At 35.8% G+C, this 15,763-nt stretch overlaps 1 long non-coding RNA gene across 1 annotated transcript; it reads right to left on the bottom strand.

Moving 5' to 3' along the window:
- Positions 1-1,699: 1,699 nt before the first annotated feature.
- On the bottom strand, positions 1,700-13,849 carry LOC107707981 (uncharacterized). The gene is made up of 3 exons (XR_001636311.1): positions 13,699-13,849; positions 3,007-3,074; positions 1,700-1,799 (listed from the first exon to the last, which is right to left on the bottom strand). It is a non-coding gene; the product is annotated as an uncharacterized LOC107707981 (long non-coding RNA).
- Between the last annotated feature and the right edge of the window lie 1,914 nt (positions 13,850-15,763).

Here is a 15,763-nt window from a genome sequence, read left to right as displayed (position 1 = left end):
GCATAATATACTCCAGCGGGAGAGGCCCGTTTGACTTGGGCTGTGGCCGAACTTTGCATCAGCAATCTCTCTCTCGCTCTACGCCTCTCTCTCGTGCCTCGCTATCAGAGGACAGCGTCTGTCACAAAAGCATCTCTGTACGTGCAGCAGGTGGCCCGCCAAGCGTCGTCCCTAGAGCCCCTCGTCCCGCTCGCCCTCAACCCCTGAGCAAACACGCAGGTGGGCGCTGACTATCAAAACACCTCCCAGCACGATCGACAAACCGGAGCATTTTCCAGCACGTTACTGCCAAACGCCACACACACAACAACAATCTCTAGATTTATACATTCACTTCAGAACATGCACGCGTGCAATGCAATGCAACAGGCGGTTGTTTCTTATTTGGCATGAAAAGAGTCCATCCTGTGAGAATCTGATCTCTAGATAAGCTTGACTAAGTTACATTTTTACCCGCTTTATCAACCGCCAGGCAAAAATCAGACGTTTGATCACTATTATTGAATATTGAAGTGAACTGAATCAACTTTGAACTAAATTGAATTGAATAATGATATTATTGTCTTCTGAAATTTAATTTGTTTCATAATTGGTGAATTTTACAACAATGGCACTATTATTGAACTGAACTGAATTAACATTGAACAAAACTGAATTGAATAACGATACTATTGTGCTCTAGAATTGAATTAGTTTCATAATTGATTAATTGTACCACACTGACGCAGTTTTTTAACTGAACTGAATCAACGCTGGACTTAATTGAGCTGAATTATGACTTTTGTAGAGCTGCTTTACCTATTGCAGAATTGAATGTTTCATAAGTGATCAATTTTACTACATTGACACTGTTATTAAACTTAATTAAATTGGCATTGAAATAAACTGTGCTGAATAATGACACTATTGTTTTCTGAAATTGAATTTATTTCATAATTGGTGAATTTTGCAAGACTGTTATTGAACCGTATTGAAGCAACACTTAAATGAGAATTAATTGAATAATGACACTATTGTCTTCTGAAATTAAATTTGTTTCATAATTGAAGAAGTTGGTAACAACACTGTCACTGAACTGAACTGAACTGAACTGAAACCACACTGAATCTGAATTGAGTTAAATAATAACATTTGTCTTTTAAAAAATTGAATTTGTTTCATAATTGATGAATGATTCTGCAACACACAGTGTTTTGAACAGAATTGAGTAAACCTTGAACTGAATTGTGTTGAGCAGCTTTATAGAGGAATTGAATTTGTTTCATAATTGATGGATTTTACTAAACTGAATCAACTAAACTGAATCAATTATTGAACTAAACTGAATCAACATTGAACTAAAGTTGAATAAGTGTTGAATAATGACACTATTGTCTTAGAAATTGAATTTGTTTCATAACTGATTGATTTGGCAACATTACCACTGTTATTTTTCCTGCTTATTACTGCGAAGCTGCTTTGAAACAGTCTGTATTGTATAAAATGCCATATAAGTAAAAGTGACTTGACTTCTCTTCAAAAAGACACATGTCTATTGCACGAACAGTGCAGATGAACGGCATTCTCAAGTTTAACACTCAGAGTTAGAGGTCTGCTCAAATCACTAACTCTAAGAGCAACAGTAACATTTATGTTTTAGCAAAACATTTTGGTGATTAAGCCCCAAAACACTTACATTCGGCTGCTGAGGGCATCGACGGGCCTGCCGTGGTGCGGAACAGGAGAGCACAGTAAGAAGAGAGCAAAGAACCACCGCTGCAGAACCCATCTAGAGTATAACGTCCTCATCCTCACTGGACCTGAGCAAACACACACACACACACACACATTACACACATGAAGATCAGCAAGGTATTCTGATGTGCATGTTCTGTTCACTTCTCCTAAGTGTAATTTAACTCATTCTTGTGATGATGTAGGTGAATTTGTTCAATCATACAGTGCAGCCTTTAAATGACTAAATACACTCTTAGAAATAGAGGTTTCTGTTACAGAAGAACCATTTCTGTCTGGTTCCCTAAAGAACCTTTCAGTGAACAGTTCTTAACCCTCTGGTGCTCCTCACATGGAGGTCAAAAATGATAGTTTCTTTATTATCTGTTTACCACTTTTTGAGCATAGACCTGAAAATTAAAGTTCCAACTTAAACAGTTGTAAATATTGAATGCTTTGGAGCACAGACTTATGTTTGGTCTCTTTTTAATGAAGGCACTTGGCAGATTATCGCTAAGGTGGAAAAAGTAAAAAAAAAAAATTTGGAAAAAAGTTATAGTAGTTGAAAATTGAAAATTTGATGAAAATTGAAAATTGCAATTGAAAATGAAAATTGCACAAAAATACTATTTTCAAAATTAATATGAACTATATATTTCCCAAAACTGTGAGAAAATAAAAGCCATAAATCTAAACAAGTTGTGTTCCAAATTTAAAGTTGATATCTCAAAAAACGAGCTTTTAGTGAGATTTAGTTTGGGCGCAGTACCAAACGATTCCACTAGATGAAATTCATTTATTTTCCAATGCGGTCATTTTTGACTGCGAGGTGGCTTTTTTCAGGACCATTTAACCTTTTTCGAATCATGTATATGACTTTTGTGTGTTTGTTCACATAACAAGTGCCAAAAACCAAGATTCCAAACCATTAAAAAAAAAAAAATCTTAAAAAAACCCCAAAACATAAAATCTTTTGGTCAAAAAAATGACCAAAGAGCACCAGAGGGTATAAAAACCATTTTTTAAATTAATTTTAACATCCCTTTTCTTCTATAAAGAACATTTTGTGCAATGCAAATGCTCCAAATGCTTCATGAATGCTCTTCATGCACCCATCAATGCCAATAAAGAAGCTTTATTTGTAGGAGTGTTTTCTCCCACCCCATGCTGAAGAAGAGACAGCAGCTTTAACTTAAACCAGTTCAACATGTTGGAGAGAAAAGCCGAATTCCAGCAAGTCCTCTGAGCCACAACAAAAGCCCATGATGAGCAACAGAAGAGAAACATACTCACAATGATGCCTGTGTCTCCGTCTCTTCTGTCCTGTCAGACAGAGCGCGAGTCTCCTCAAAGTTTCCAGGCTGCGATCAAACACAAACAAACAAATCAATGAGCGCTGCGGTCGGTCCAGGTGAACGCGTCCTTCAGCATTACGTCCTTCACTTTCTCTGAGATGATCTTGTCTGAAGTAACAAGACCACAGCAAACGGGAATCCAGCGTGAGGTGAACGAGTGTGTGTTTTCCAGGTGGTCTGTCCCGCACTGACTGACTCTGCTCTGTTACAGAGGAGTCAGATGAACCCACCAACACTGTGATGGGAAAGTTTCAGAACTGTCTGTGCAGGTTGAGAGAGAGAGGGAGGAGAGGTAAAACAGCAAGTGGGAGGAGAGGGGAGGTGACGGCTGGGAGTCTCTGCCCGTATATAAGGAGTCAACTCTTCTGTTTACATGAGAGAGAGAGAGACAGATGTGGCAAAACAGTGGCAGCAAAGTACTAGAAAGGTTTCTGTAGAAATTCAGGCCATTTTCTCCAATTAAAAAGTTCTAAAAGTGAGTAAATCCAAATCACATTCACATACTTCAGTCATATGCTTTATCAATAGATCACATATCAAAGCAAGGGGCAATTATTTTAAAGTCAACATAAAATCTAAAAAGATTTGCGGATGTTATTCTTAAAGTATGTTTAACTTCATAAACACCAGCATAATCTCAAACGACTTTTCGGTTGATATTATATTAGAATGATTTCTGAAGGTTCATGCTGCAATGATGCTGAAAATTCAAGTTTGATCACAGGAATAAATTACATTTTACAATATTTTCACATAGAAAACAGTTATTTTAAATTGGAATAATTTTTCAAAATTTTACTGTTTTTATTGTATTTTGATCAAATAAATGCACCCTTGGTGAGCAGAACACTTGTTTTGAAAATAAAACAAACTTGTTTCAAACTTCTATCCACTCAAAATCACTAAAACATCAGTCATTAAGCAATATATATATACATATATTCTAAATAAAAGAAATATTGTTGGAGTATGTTTTAAAAGAAAATACTTTTTCAGCCTTACAAACTGCAACATTTCAGTGTGACTTGTGAAATTTACTATACATTTCTGAGTGAAATTTGTTTCCAAGAAATCCTACACCAAAACTTTTTTCAGTTTAGTCCGAATTTTTTTTTCCTCTTAACAATATTAAATGAGTCTACTGATAAGCAATTACTCTGAGCAATACCTTTATCCTCTAGGTTTGTGATCTCCTTTTCTTTTGAGAGTCAGTTAGCTGTCATTTTGTGTTAGTAGGAAGTCATGTGTGCTGTAAACCTCCTCAGGTGATGTAGTTTGATATCTGGTGCAGGTGTGTGTGTGTGTGTGTGTGTGTGCATGTGTGTGTTGAACACTAACTGAAGGCTATTGTTGGTGCCAGATTTCAGAAACACGTAAGCTCTCGTAAGACGTTTTCTGCACTCCCTGATCTTTTGCTTTGGCCGGCCGTGAGCGCCTGGCAGTCAGCAGATTTCTGGAGCAGCACATTCTTTTTTGCATGTAACTTTCCATTTTTTATCAAATGTATATGTGTGACGGTGGATATTTAGGCCCCCGGCAGCCCAGATCAGAAACACATGAACGTCTCATTCTTCACTGAATTTTCCATTCAGAGTTCTCAAGTTTAACAGGTTAGCTGAAGAAGACCACCACACTTAATGGGTTAGTTCAGCCAAAAATAAAACCTGTTTCAAACCTGTATGAGTTTCTATCTTCTGTTGAACACATAAGAAGATATTCTTATGGAAGTCAATGGCTACCATCAACTATTTACTGTTATTCTCTCTTCCTAGTTTAATTAGTAACGTCTAATATGAGAAGCTCATAAAAGAAGCGGCAATAATCCAGGAGCATTGAGTTATGATGCAGGATTATGATATTTTCTATACGTTAAATAACATTCATAGATACAATATGAATATGGACTTCCTCCAACAGTATATTTGACACTGTCAAATATCATTTGTTAACTAAAACCATAAAAAATTCATTACATGAAATGAATAAAAAAGAAATAAATGAAATAATAAAAAGGTTTTTAAAAAAAGTAAAAAAAAAATCTATATAAATAAATAAAAATTTGTAAACTTATTTTAACTTATTTTATTTCAGCAAAGGCAACTTGTCTCATTTTTGTTTAATTTAATTTAAAGTACTAACTAATTATATAAATACCAATTAATAAATTCTTTATAGACATATGTAAACAAAAACATATAAACAACTAAAAATGACAAAAACTTTAAATTTTTTTTTACTAAAATTAAAGCCAAAACACAAAAATATAAGAATAAAATCTAATCAAAAATATGAACAAACTATAAAATAGTAAAATAACACTGATTCATGTGTGATCTTCAAACTTTGCAAATCAAGACGCGTCACGTCAAGTTTGACACGGTTTCTTTCACGTCTATCACAAATTGTGATAATTTTTTCATTCATTTTTGACCAAATGGTTTTAGAATGACACAAGTGTGAGTAGATGAATGCAAATGATTACTTTTGGGATAATGGTTAAAAGAGGTCTGTATTTATTAATATCACTCTAAATTAATTGGCGTGCTATTTTCGTCTGTGGACGCTGGCAGTTTTTAGGTGTTAAAGCAAAGGTCCATCCGCCTGTCACATCTGCACTCATCGGACGTCCTCTTTCCCAGAAGGGTGACTCATTACGGCTTCTCTGCAGATTAACTGATTTTCACAGCTGTCTTTTACATTAGTGTTCGTCCCGCCCACAGACTCACGCAGAGAACCCAAGGAATTCCTCCCAGCTGATGTGTTCGGTGTGTTACTCATCCAGAACGAGCCTCTTCTCGTCTCTGTCTCTCTCTCTATCCTGTAGTCGCTCATTATCTCATTCATTCAATCAACCACAATTCTCACATCCTCTTGCTAATTAACCAATAGAGCGCTGCAGTGATGACGTATTTTTTCGGGCCAGCTCGGAACAAAATCCCAATTGGATTTTTCCATTGGCTTTTTGTATTTTGAAGCCCAAATACATTCGGCAGAAGTAAAAAGTTCAATGTAGGACTACACAATGGTCACATGACTTCATCGCCACCACATTAAGCTTCGTCAACTCTTTCAGTCTTTATTTAAAAACATTTTACCTGAAAGTCCAAGTTGGAATAGTTAGGTGCGTTCCAAATCATGTACTTATGCACTATTCTATGACGTTTTGTAGTATAAATAGTGCGAATAGTGTGTTCACACTGAAAATTCCAAAAAGAAAAAGTGCACTTTAAATACCTGGATGATGCCGAAAAAATTAAGTGTGGAATGTTGGACACTTCATGCACCCAACTGTCATATACATAGTGCATAAGTACATAGTGTATGAGTGCATAGTGTATAGTGTGCCATTTGGGATGCAGAAAATGTGAAAGCGACTAGTAATTAAATGAGTTTCCAAGCTAACAGGGAATGTTCTCAGAACGTTCTCTTAAAGTTATAAAAACTTTCTGCCGGTAATGTTAAAGTTATCCTGTCTTTAATGATGTTCTCAAAATGTTAGCATAAAAACATTATTTATACATTAGTTTGTGTGCCATTTTTTAAATGTAACTACTTGTTTCGGAATGTTCAGGGAACATTCAAACATTCCAATAATGTTTGAACAGAATGGAATATGTAACCAAGAAAAAACCTTTTAAAACTTTTAAAAACTGGTCGTTTTAAATGTTCAGAGAACATTCAGGATAACGTTTTTATAACTACATGGGAACGTTAGTAAAACATATTTTTGTTAGCTGGGTCTATAGTCCCCATTTAGCCACTTGTGAGCAATCACCTTTTTTCAAGACAAGCAAAAGCTTAAAAAATGCAGTGGGGTATTATCACTGATGAATTTTATGTCATAGAATGAAAAGTGAAACTATATCTTCAGCTTATTTCAGGAATTTAAGCAAAAACCCATTCAGAAAACCCATTAAGGGAAACGGAAGTGCTTAACTGCAACTCGTTTTCAAGTTTTCACCTACAAATATACATCATCTCTGCAGCTCTTTATTATTATGCGGCTCTATGGAATGCTGGATTGTGATTGGTCAGTCACGGGATTCTGTAGTCAAATATTTTTGTATTAAAATAAACATATTTCTCAATTAAATAGGATACAAAACCACCACCAAAAACGTAGACGTGATTTTATCTAAGATGAATTGATAGTGCCCTACTTTTTTATTTCTCTTAGATGTTCCCTCAGAAATACATCAGAGTACAGGATGCAAACAGACTAAACGTTACGTAGGTATTTCTAACTGTGCATTTGATTTGCTTCAGATGTGTATTGCAAAAAAAACACTGCATACAAATGTGTTTGTGTTTACTAATGCTGGCAAACGCAACGGATTTTGACCGAACATCTCACGTCATTTAGCTCAAGGCAGTCCGGTTTTCTCTTTGAAGCAAACAATATAAAAGTCGTCCTATTTACAAAACAAGTGAAATACTGTCTGCTGAGGTGTGCGTCTGTCACTGGCTGCCGGTGACGCAGTTGATTCGCACAGGTTAGTGTGGAATAGCATGCAGACTCTCGTATTTTACAGGCATGTCAGAAGTTGCTTGCAGTCACACAGGTCTTGTCTACCTGTTTCAGCCCCTGTGGTCCACACACCTCATTCGGGGACACTCTGTAGAGTATACTTTACCTGCATATAAACAGGTGAAAAAAGTCTTTCCGGGCAGGAGGCGTGAAGTGGGGACAGCGCCAGGAAAGCTGTTTTAGATTCATCCAAAATTACTGGCTTTTGGCAGCGAGCGGCATACAGTACACAAAACAAATGTTCACTTTTAATCTTACTGCTTTTTTCCCTCCCTCTCTCTCTCTCTCACATCGTCTAATCTCTCTACGAATCCAAGGACGTTTTATTGGAACGACTGTATGGGATTCTATATTGTCTGTTAAACACTAGTATGGGAGCGAAACGAGAATACGGCGATTATTGACATTTACATTTACAGACTTCACAGAATCTGTCCGTGAAAATGTTTCCAGATGTTTAAGTCTGTCAAAATTCTAAATCTTAATGCATCTTATTATGAACAATTAATTGGTCTAATGTGCATGCCATTATTATAATTCAACACATGTCTCATAGATGCTGGTCTTAAAGGGACAGTTCACCCAAAAATGAAAATTCTGTCTATATTTACTCACCTTCAAATTGTTCCAAACCTATGCCTGGCTTTCTTCTGCGGAACACAAAAAAATATATATTTTGAAGAATGTAGGTTGACGGTAGCCATTGACTTCCATGGTACTTTTCTTCATACTATGGAAGTCAATGGGTACCGTTAAAAATATCTTCTTTTGTGTTTAACAGATGAAAGAAATGAATACAGGTTTGGAACAATTTGGGGGCACGTAAATGACAGAATTTTCATTTTTGGTTGATCTTTTCCTGTAGGTTGACGGCACTCATTGACTTAGCCTACATAATACTTTTTTCCATACTATGGAAGTCAATGGGTACCATTTTGCTCAGCAACCTTTTTCAAAATATCTTCTTTTGTGATCAATAGATGAAAGGAATGAATGCAGGTTTGGAACAATTTAAGGGCAAGTAAATGACAGAATTTTCATTTTTGGGTGAACTGTCCCTTTAAGTTTCGGACCGATCAATCGAACTAAGTATTAAAGGCTCAGAGAGCTGGCGTGGGACGGGTTAAACCAGAAAATATCCCCACGTTGTTCTTCATCCCAGAATAAAGTCACATTCGGCAGCGTGAAGCGTCTTGGCTGCTTTTCCGTGGACTTCGCTCAGTTCTCTCCAGAAGTCATAAAGTATTATATCACATCATTTACTTTACGATTCAGACTCGCGCAGAACAGAACGTCAAACCGAAAACCCTTTTTGTCACATTAATGCATCTTTTTTTTTCATGTAGTAATTATAAGCAGAGTTTGTTTCTTGAGATTATAGAGAATCAAAGCTCAGAGCCAGAGAGACGCTGCTCTGATACTTTAATGAAGATCTGAATATGAATATGAATGCGCATGACAGACGAGTCTTTATGATATTACAGTTACAACTGAAGTATGCCAAGTGTAAATAAATCTAAATCCCTAGTTTGGAAACCTTGACATAATGAAAGGTTTTATGCATTTAATGTGTTGTTAATAACAACAAATGGAATATATTTTCTTTCTATTTGAATTTTTATATCAATATGGTACAAGATTATCCTATTTAAATCAATGTGATAAACCGAGTTAGGTCAAAAGTAATCTAAAAGTAATCAAAAATTAAATGCATGTAATGTGTAATTTTTTGTCATGTAATTTTGAATCGTAATTTATATATATATATATATAATTTTTTTGAGGTCTTGGCGTTTCATTACATTAATATTGCTCAGAGGTTGCTATTTTATAGCTCAGGAGACTTAATGTTGTTCTGGGCTATATAGATATAGATATATTGATATAGATTTGATATAGATAGATACTTTGATATAGAGGAAGAGAATGGATTTGACTTTTGATGTCAAATCATGGTAAACCTGAGCAAAGTGTAAGACACTGTTGAGATCTCTTGTGAAATGCTTGAGGAGACACATCTGACTGAGAATCATGAGACTTTAGTAAATGGACAAATGTAAATGGTTTTGCATTTAATCTCAGGAGAAACCTGTGAAATATTAAGGATATCCCATTTGTGATTTTTCTTTTCTATAAAGCTTGATATGGTTCTTCATATGAGAACTGAATTCTGTTATGGCAAAATAATGTGTTGCATTGACACTGCATGCCAGCACATGAAGATCCAGACAGCTACAACAAATGACTTCACTTTCAGATGAACCTCTTCATCAAGATTTAATCTGATCTGCTCTGCTCTCAGACAGTGAGGATCAATGCAGCGCTGATTTACTGTCATCTCTATCAAACACACAACAACAAGATACTATATTTTCTGAGCCGTAGACTGGCGCACAGTACGGAGAGAAGCTTTCACTGAACTTCATTAGGATTCACACGTGCTTCATCAGAAATCTGTGAAAGAAAGTGGAAAAATTCACTAAAGAGATCTCTTTAATATCTCAATCGTTTCTCCTCAACAGCAATGAGGCATTTGCTCGAGTCTCCTGCTTCTCAGATGTTTCTCCTGAGAAAGTGAGTAATCTCACATAAGAGTTGCAGAGGAAATCTCAACAATGTCTCAAAATGTGCTCAGATTTGCCAAGATACAAAAGTCTGCCATGGAAAGACTCAATATGAGCTCAAACATTTCTCATTAAACTCCACACAGAGCCAGTGATCCACATTTTTATACTCTTACTATATGTGACCCTGGAGCACAAAACCAGTCTTAAGTGTAAATTTTTGGAAATAATGAACTAAATATATAAGCTTTCCATTGATGTATGGTTTGTTATGATAGGACAATATTTGGCCGAGATACAACTATTTGAAAATCTGGAATCTGAGGGTGCAAAAAAATCGAAATATTGAGAAAATCATCTTTAAAGTTGTCCAAATGAAGTCCTTAGCAATGCATATTACTAATCAAAAATTAAATTTTAATATATTTAATCATAATGATTTTTGTCAAACATACAGAGTAACTGTGATTGGATGGCCATCTCCTGCAGTGCTGCTGTTCTCCAGTGGGAGGAGCTTCAGCAGATCTCCAGCTGTCAATCAAACGGATGGATGCTGGTGTTCATAGAGGTTTGAGATGTTATGTCATGCTTCAGTTCACTCAAGTAGACCAGAGATACTAACATAAAGAACCAAAGTGACTGTGACACTATCACGGTTACACAAAACCACTGCAGCAGATTCAGCTGAGAGTCACTATAAAACAGACCGGGGCTAGTTGTCACAAGGGGAATATTGAATTGCACAATGCTTGTTTTCTCCATCAGTGGTTTTGTGTGTTCGTTTCAAACATCTAGAATAATATTTGTGAATTCTCACAACTTTAGTTTCAGACTGGGACAAGTTTTCACATGCATTTTAACTGCTGTAATTGTAGTAAGTGGCTTTCTGGGCTTTTTTTTGTAGTTACGTTTTCCATTTTTGCATGTTCATGAATTGTTTCACCATTGTTTTACTGTCTAAATTCTACTGCAAAGCCTTTAATAGGCTATTTAAGGGCAGGTTTGCATTGTGACAACTTACCCCATATAGTGTGACAACATGCCCCATTATTGTTTGTATATTTTTTGCAGGCAGTGATGTTAAAAATTTGCAGTAGTTTTGTTTTGGTCAGTACAGAAATGCTTTATTCAAGCAAAAAATGTGACAACTAGCCCCGGTCTCCCAATTATATACCTCTAACTTGGTTTTATTTGAGTTTGAAAGATTGATTAAAGTTGATTAGTCCAGAGTTTTGCTTTAAATATTCATATTTGTTGTTTTGTGAACTGTCAGCTTTTTCAAGAAGCACAGCTTATAAAAAGACATTTTCACAGGCATGTGGATTTCTCTAATTAGCTGTCAGTGTTTTTCTGAAGGCAAACAGACACATCACAGCATGAATGGTAATTGCTGTTTGTTCTACAGAGCAAATAGTTTTACATACATCTGCACAGCAAACAACACCAGATCAGCAGAAGAACACTTACTTCCAAATATCAGTCTATGAACCATTTAATACATTGACTGTTTTTCTTGTACATAATGAGTGTGTTTAATGTGCGTGTGCTGTACATTTCTGCAGCATGCTTGCATGCATCGTTCTATTAGAGGAACAGTCCCTCAAAAATTAAGAATTATTATTTTGTAACCCTCGTGTTGAGCAGAAGAGAGCTGTGAGTGTTAGCCTCAGTTAGGGCTGCACGATTAATTGAAAATAAATCACAGTATGGCTTAGAGTGATTATCAAGGTTGTAATTTAATGTTTAACGTTTGAAAATGAAGATCTTAAGACAGCCAGAAATATTAGCACTATAAAATTAAATTATTATTATTATCATTATTGTATTTTTATTTTAAAGTGAAATATTACAATAATAGTATTGTAGTATTTCATAAAATTAAAATATAACAATAATAATGAAATATTACAATAGTAATATCCTAATAATAATAATAATAATAACAACAGTTGTTATTATTATTATTATTAGTAGTAGTAGTAGTAATATATTTTTCTAAAATGTGACCCTGGAGCACTAAACCAGTCATAAGGGTCAATTTTGTGAAATTGAGATTTATACATCATCTGAAAGCTGAATAAATAATCTTTCCATTGATGTGTGGTTTGTTAGGATAGGACAATATTTGGCCGAGATACAACTATTTGAAAATCTGGAATCTGAGGGTGCAAAAAAATCTAAATATTGAGAAAATCATCTTTAAAGTTGTCCAAATGAAGTCCTTAGCAATGCATATTACTAATCAAAAATGAAGTTTTGATATATTTACGGTAGGAAATTCACAAAATATCTTTCATGGAACATGATCTTTACTTAATATCTTAATGATTTTTGGCATAAAAGAAAATTTTTTAATTGTGACCCATACAATGTATTGTTGGCTATTGCTACAAATATACCCCAGCGACTTAAGACTGCTTTTGTGCTCCAGGGTCACAGATATCATAACTACTGACTCATTTGTGTCTGTTTTTATTTCTCCTAAAATAAATCAACTGAGACAAAGTTGAAACTTAAAGGAGATCAAACTGTGTAAAAAGTGAAAAGTCCACTTACGAGTAGACACGCCCCTTATTGCTGATTGGCTACAAGTTTGTTTTGCGATTCGGCCCGAATCAGTTTTATAAAGTGTTTTTGAAAAATCACTTACTCTGCCTTTAAGTAGTTATTGCTACCTGATGTGATCCTAAAATCACTTGCTGGTGGATCTACTATAGGTTGATTCAGTAATATTTCGGGATAAACTAAATAAAAAGTCAGAAATCTCAATATGAATGCAAACATTTCTCATTAAACGCTACACAGAGTGAATAATCTTTGTTCTAAAGCTCTATATTCTTATGACTACTGAATGTATAACTATTGATTCATTTGTCTGTTTTTATTTCTCCTAACAAAATAAATCAACTGAGAGAAAGCTGATACTTAAATGAGAGCAAACTGCAGTGCAAAAAGTGAAATGTGCCATTATATTAAGGAGTTATTGCTACCTTTATGTGATCCTAAAATGACTTGCTGGTGAATCAATGATTGACTCATTTGTGTCTGTTCTCATCTCTAACTAAATTTGTGTCTGTTCACAAAATAAATCAACTGAGGCTTAGCTGATACTTCATTGAGACCTAACCGCAATGTAAAAAGTGCAGTTATGCAGCATTTCTTCTGGTTGGTAAATGAACTTTTGACTGATTTGTGCGTTATATTTCTCCTAACAAAACTAATCAACTGAGACCAAATTGATACTTGAACAAGATCAAACTGCAGTCAGAAAAGTAAAAAGGTTCAGTTATATTACTAAAGCTAGTGCCTTATGTGATCCTAAATGACTTGTTAGTGAATTTGATTCAGTAATTAATTAAGATACTACAATGTAAAGCAGATAAACTGAGAGAACTTCAAGTTTCTGGAGCTATAAATGAGAAACATCTCAGCAGTAAGACATCCATTTGGAGAAACAGACAACTACCAACTAAAAGAAAAAACATCAATATTTCACAAACACACGGCATTAAAAGTGAAAGATAAGAAAAATACTCACTGTAGTGATTCAGATGGCAGTCCACAAAGTTGCCTTAACAATCCATAAGGATATTTCTTCTGCTGCTCAAAATCTTTGGGGTTATTGTCCTTGAGTTTGTCTCGACGGCAGGTGAAAGAGATGCTGAGACTCAAGCTGAGTCTGAAGCTGTCTGGACTCGCTGAGCTCCTCTGCTGCTTGTGAAGCACATGAACATTCAATATATATATATACGAGCTTCAGGGCTGCTTCTGACATCACTGAGTAGTCAACATTACCGCCTCACACACACAAGACATGCTGCATATGAAATGAGACGATGCCTCAACACACACACACACACACACACACACACACACACACATAAAGTGTGGGTTGTGGGGTTTTATATCCAACCGTATGCCAAAGTAACTTGCGTGTCTTTTTTTAAAACAAGAAAATCACGTTATTCGTTTTTCACAGTATTTTTTGTGTGATTCACACCGGTTGGAAAAAAAAATCACACACAGGGACACATACTTTCCCAGAAAACTTGCCCCGTCACGTCACTGATGCACACGGCGATACCCAACACTGTTATTTCAGTAGCTTAAACTTTTCTCAGGAACAGTAATATTATCATTTAAAAGCCAAATGTGAAAACAGCCGAGGAGACGCAGCAGCCTCGATTGTCTCTGTGATGTGGCGTTAAACAGCGTGCTGTGATAATTAAGTCGGGCCCTCGTGTGGAGGAATGCGAGCGAGTGTGTGACTCAAGTTTTCAGCCCACTGCTGTGTGCTTAGCGTCACAGCTAATCTGAGAGAGAGAGAGCGAGCTGGTCTGAGCTATGGTTGTGCTATGTTTAGTTGCGGACGCTGCTGGTGGTTTGGGCTTTACTGCGCTGGATCCTTCTCGCAGCCGCTGGCCCGTGCCGTGTGTATATGACCTGCTAGCATTCCCTCGCTGACTGGGAAGGGCACCGCAAACACTAAAAACACCAGACGATTACAGTATTAGGGTCTGGACATAGTCTGTCTGGACTGAAATGAAGATTATCCGTGGTGTAGCTGCGGGCAGATTGTATGCGTTTCGCCGTAAGGAGTTCATGAGTGATTTGTGGCATTGATAACAAGTGTTTGTTTACTTGTGGGTTAGGGGTCTTTATAGTTTTGCATAACCGGAATTTGATCTGCATAAAGTCTGGTTCACGTTGCAGTTTGTCCTGCCCATGAAGCATGTACTTGGGAAGGGTTTGCTTTGTTTATAGGCGCACAAGTTGGGTCTGATAGGGTCAAAATGAATGCCACATGCTTATAATAAACATAACATTAGTTAATTGCATTAGTTAACTTGAACTAATAATGAAAAAGACTTCTAAAGCATTTATTTATCTTCGTTTCATGTCAATTTCAACATAAAATCAAAACTCGAATCTGTTGATATTATTTAATGGACCTGAACTAACATGAACTATCATTTAATATTTTTATTTTTATTAAAGGGAAAGTTCATCCAAAAATGAATTTACTCACCTTCAAGTTGTTCCAAACCTGTATGAATTTCTTTAGTCTGCTAAACACAGAAGGTATTTCGAAGAATGTGGGTAATCAAAAAGGTTGACGGTAGCCATTGACTTCCAATGACTTGAAGTCAATGGCTACCGTCAACCTTTTTGATTACCTACATTCTTCAAAATATGAGTAAATGATGACAGAATTTTCATTTTTGGGTGAACTATCCCTTTGACTAACGTTAACAAAGATTAATAATGTATTAATTAATGGGAACTTGTTATAAAGAGTTACCAATGCAACTAATCATATGAGCGTCACACAGATGAATCCCAGCAAAAGTTCCTCTAATGTTTGCACATGGTTCGAGTTTGATTTTGGGTTTTTTGGTAACCAATTGTGACCCTGGAGCACAAAACCAGTCATATGGGTCCATTTTTTGAAATTGAGATGTATACATCCTCTGAAAGCTGAATAAATAAGCTTTCATTGATGTATGGTTTGTTAGGATAGGACAATATTTGGCCGAGATACAACTATTTGAAAATCTGGAATCTGAGGGTGCAAAAAAATCAAAATATTGAGAAAATCACAT

This window comes from Sinocyclocheilus rhinocerous, unplaced genomic scaffold (genome assembly GCF_001515625.1).
Source record: "Sinocyclocheilus rhinocerous isolate Xijiao unplaced genomic scaffold, SAMN03320098_v1.1 scaffold475, whole genome shotgun sequence".
In the NCBI taxonomy this organism is placed as follows: domain Eukaryota; kingdom Metazoa; phylum Chordata; class Actinopteri; order Cypriniformes; family Cyprinidae; genus Sinocyclocheilus; species Sinocyclocheilus rhinocerous.
This window is presented reverse-complemented; position numbering and strand designations above follow the sequence as displayed.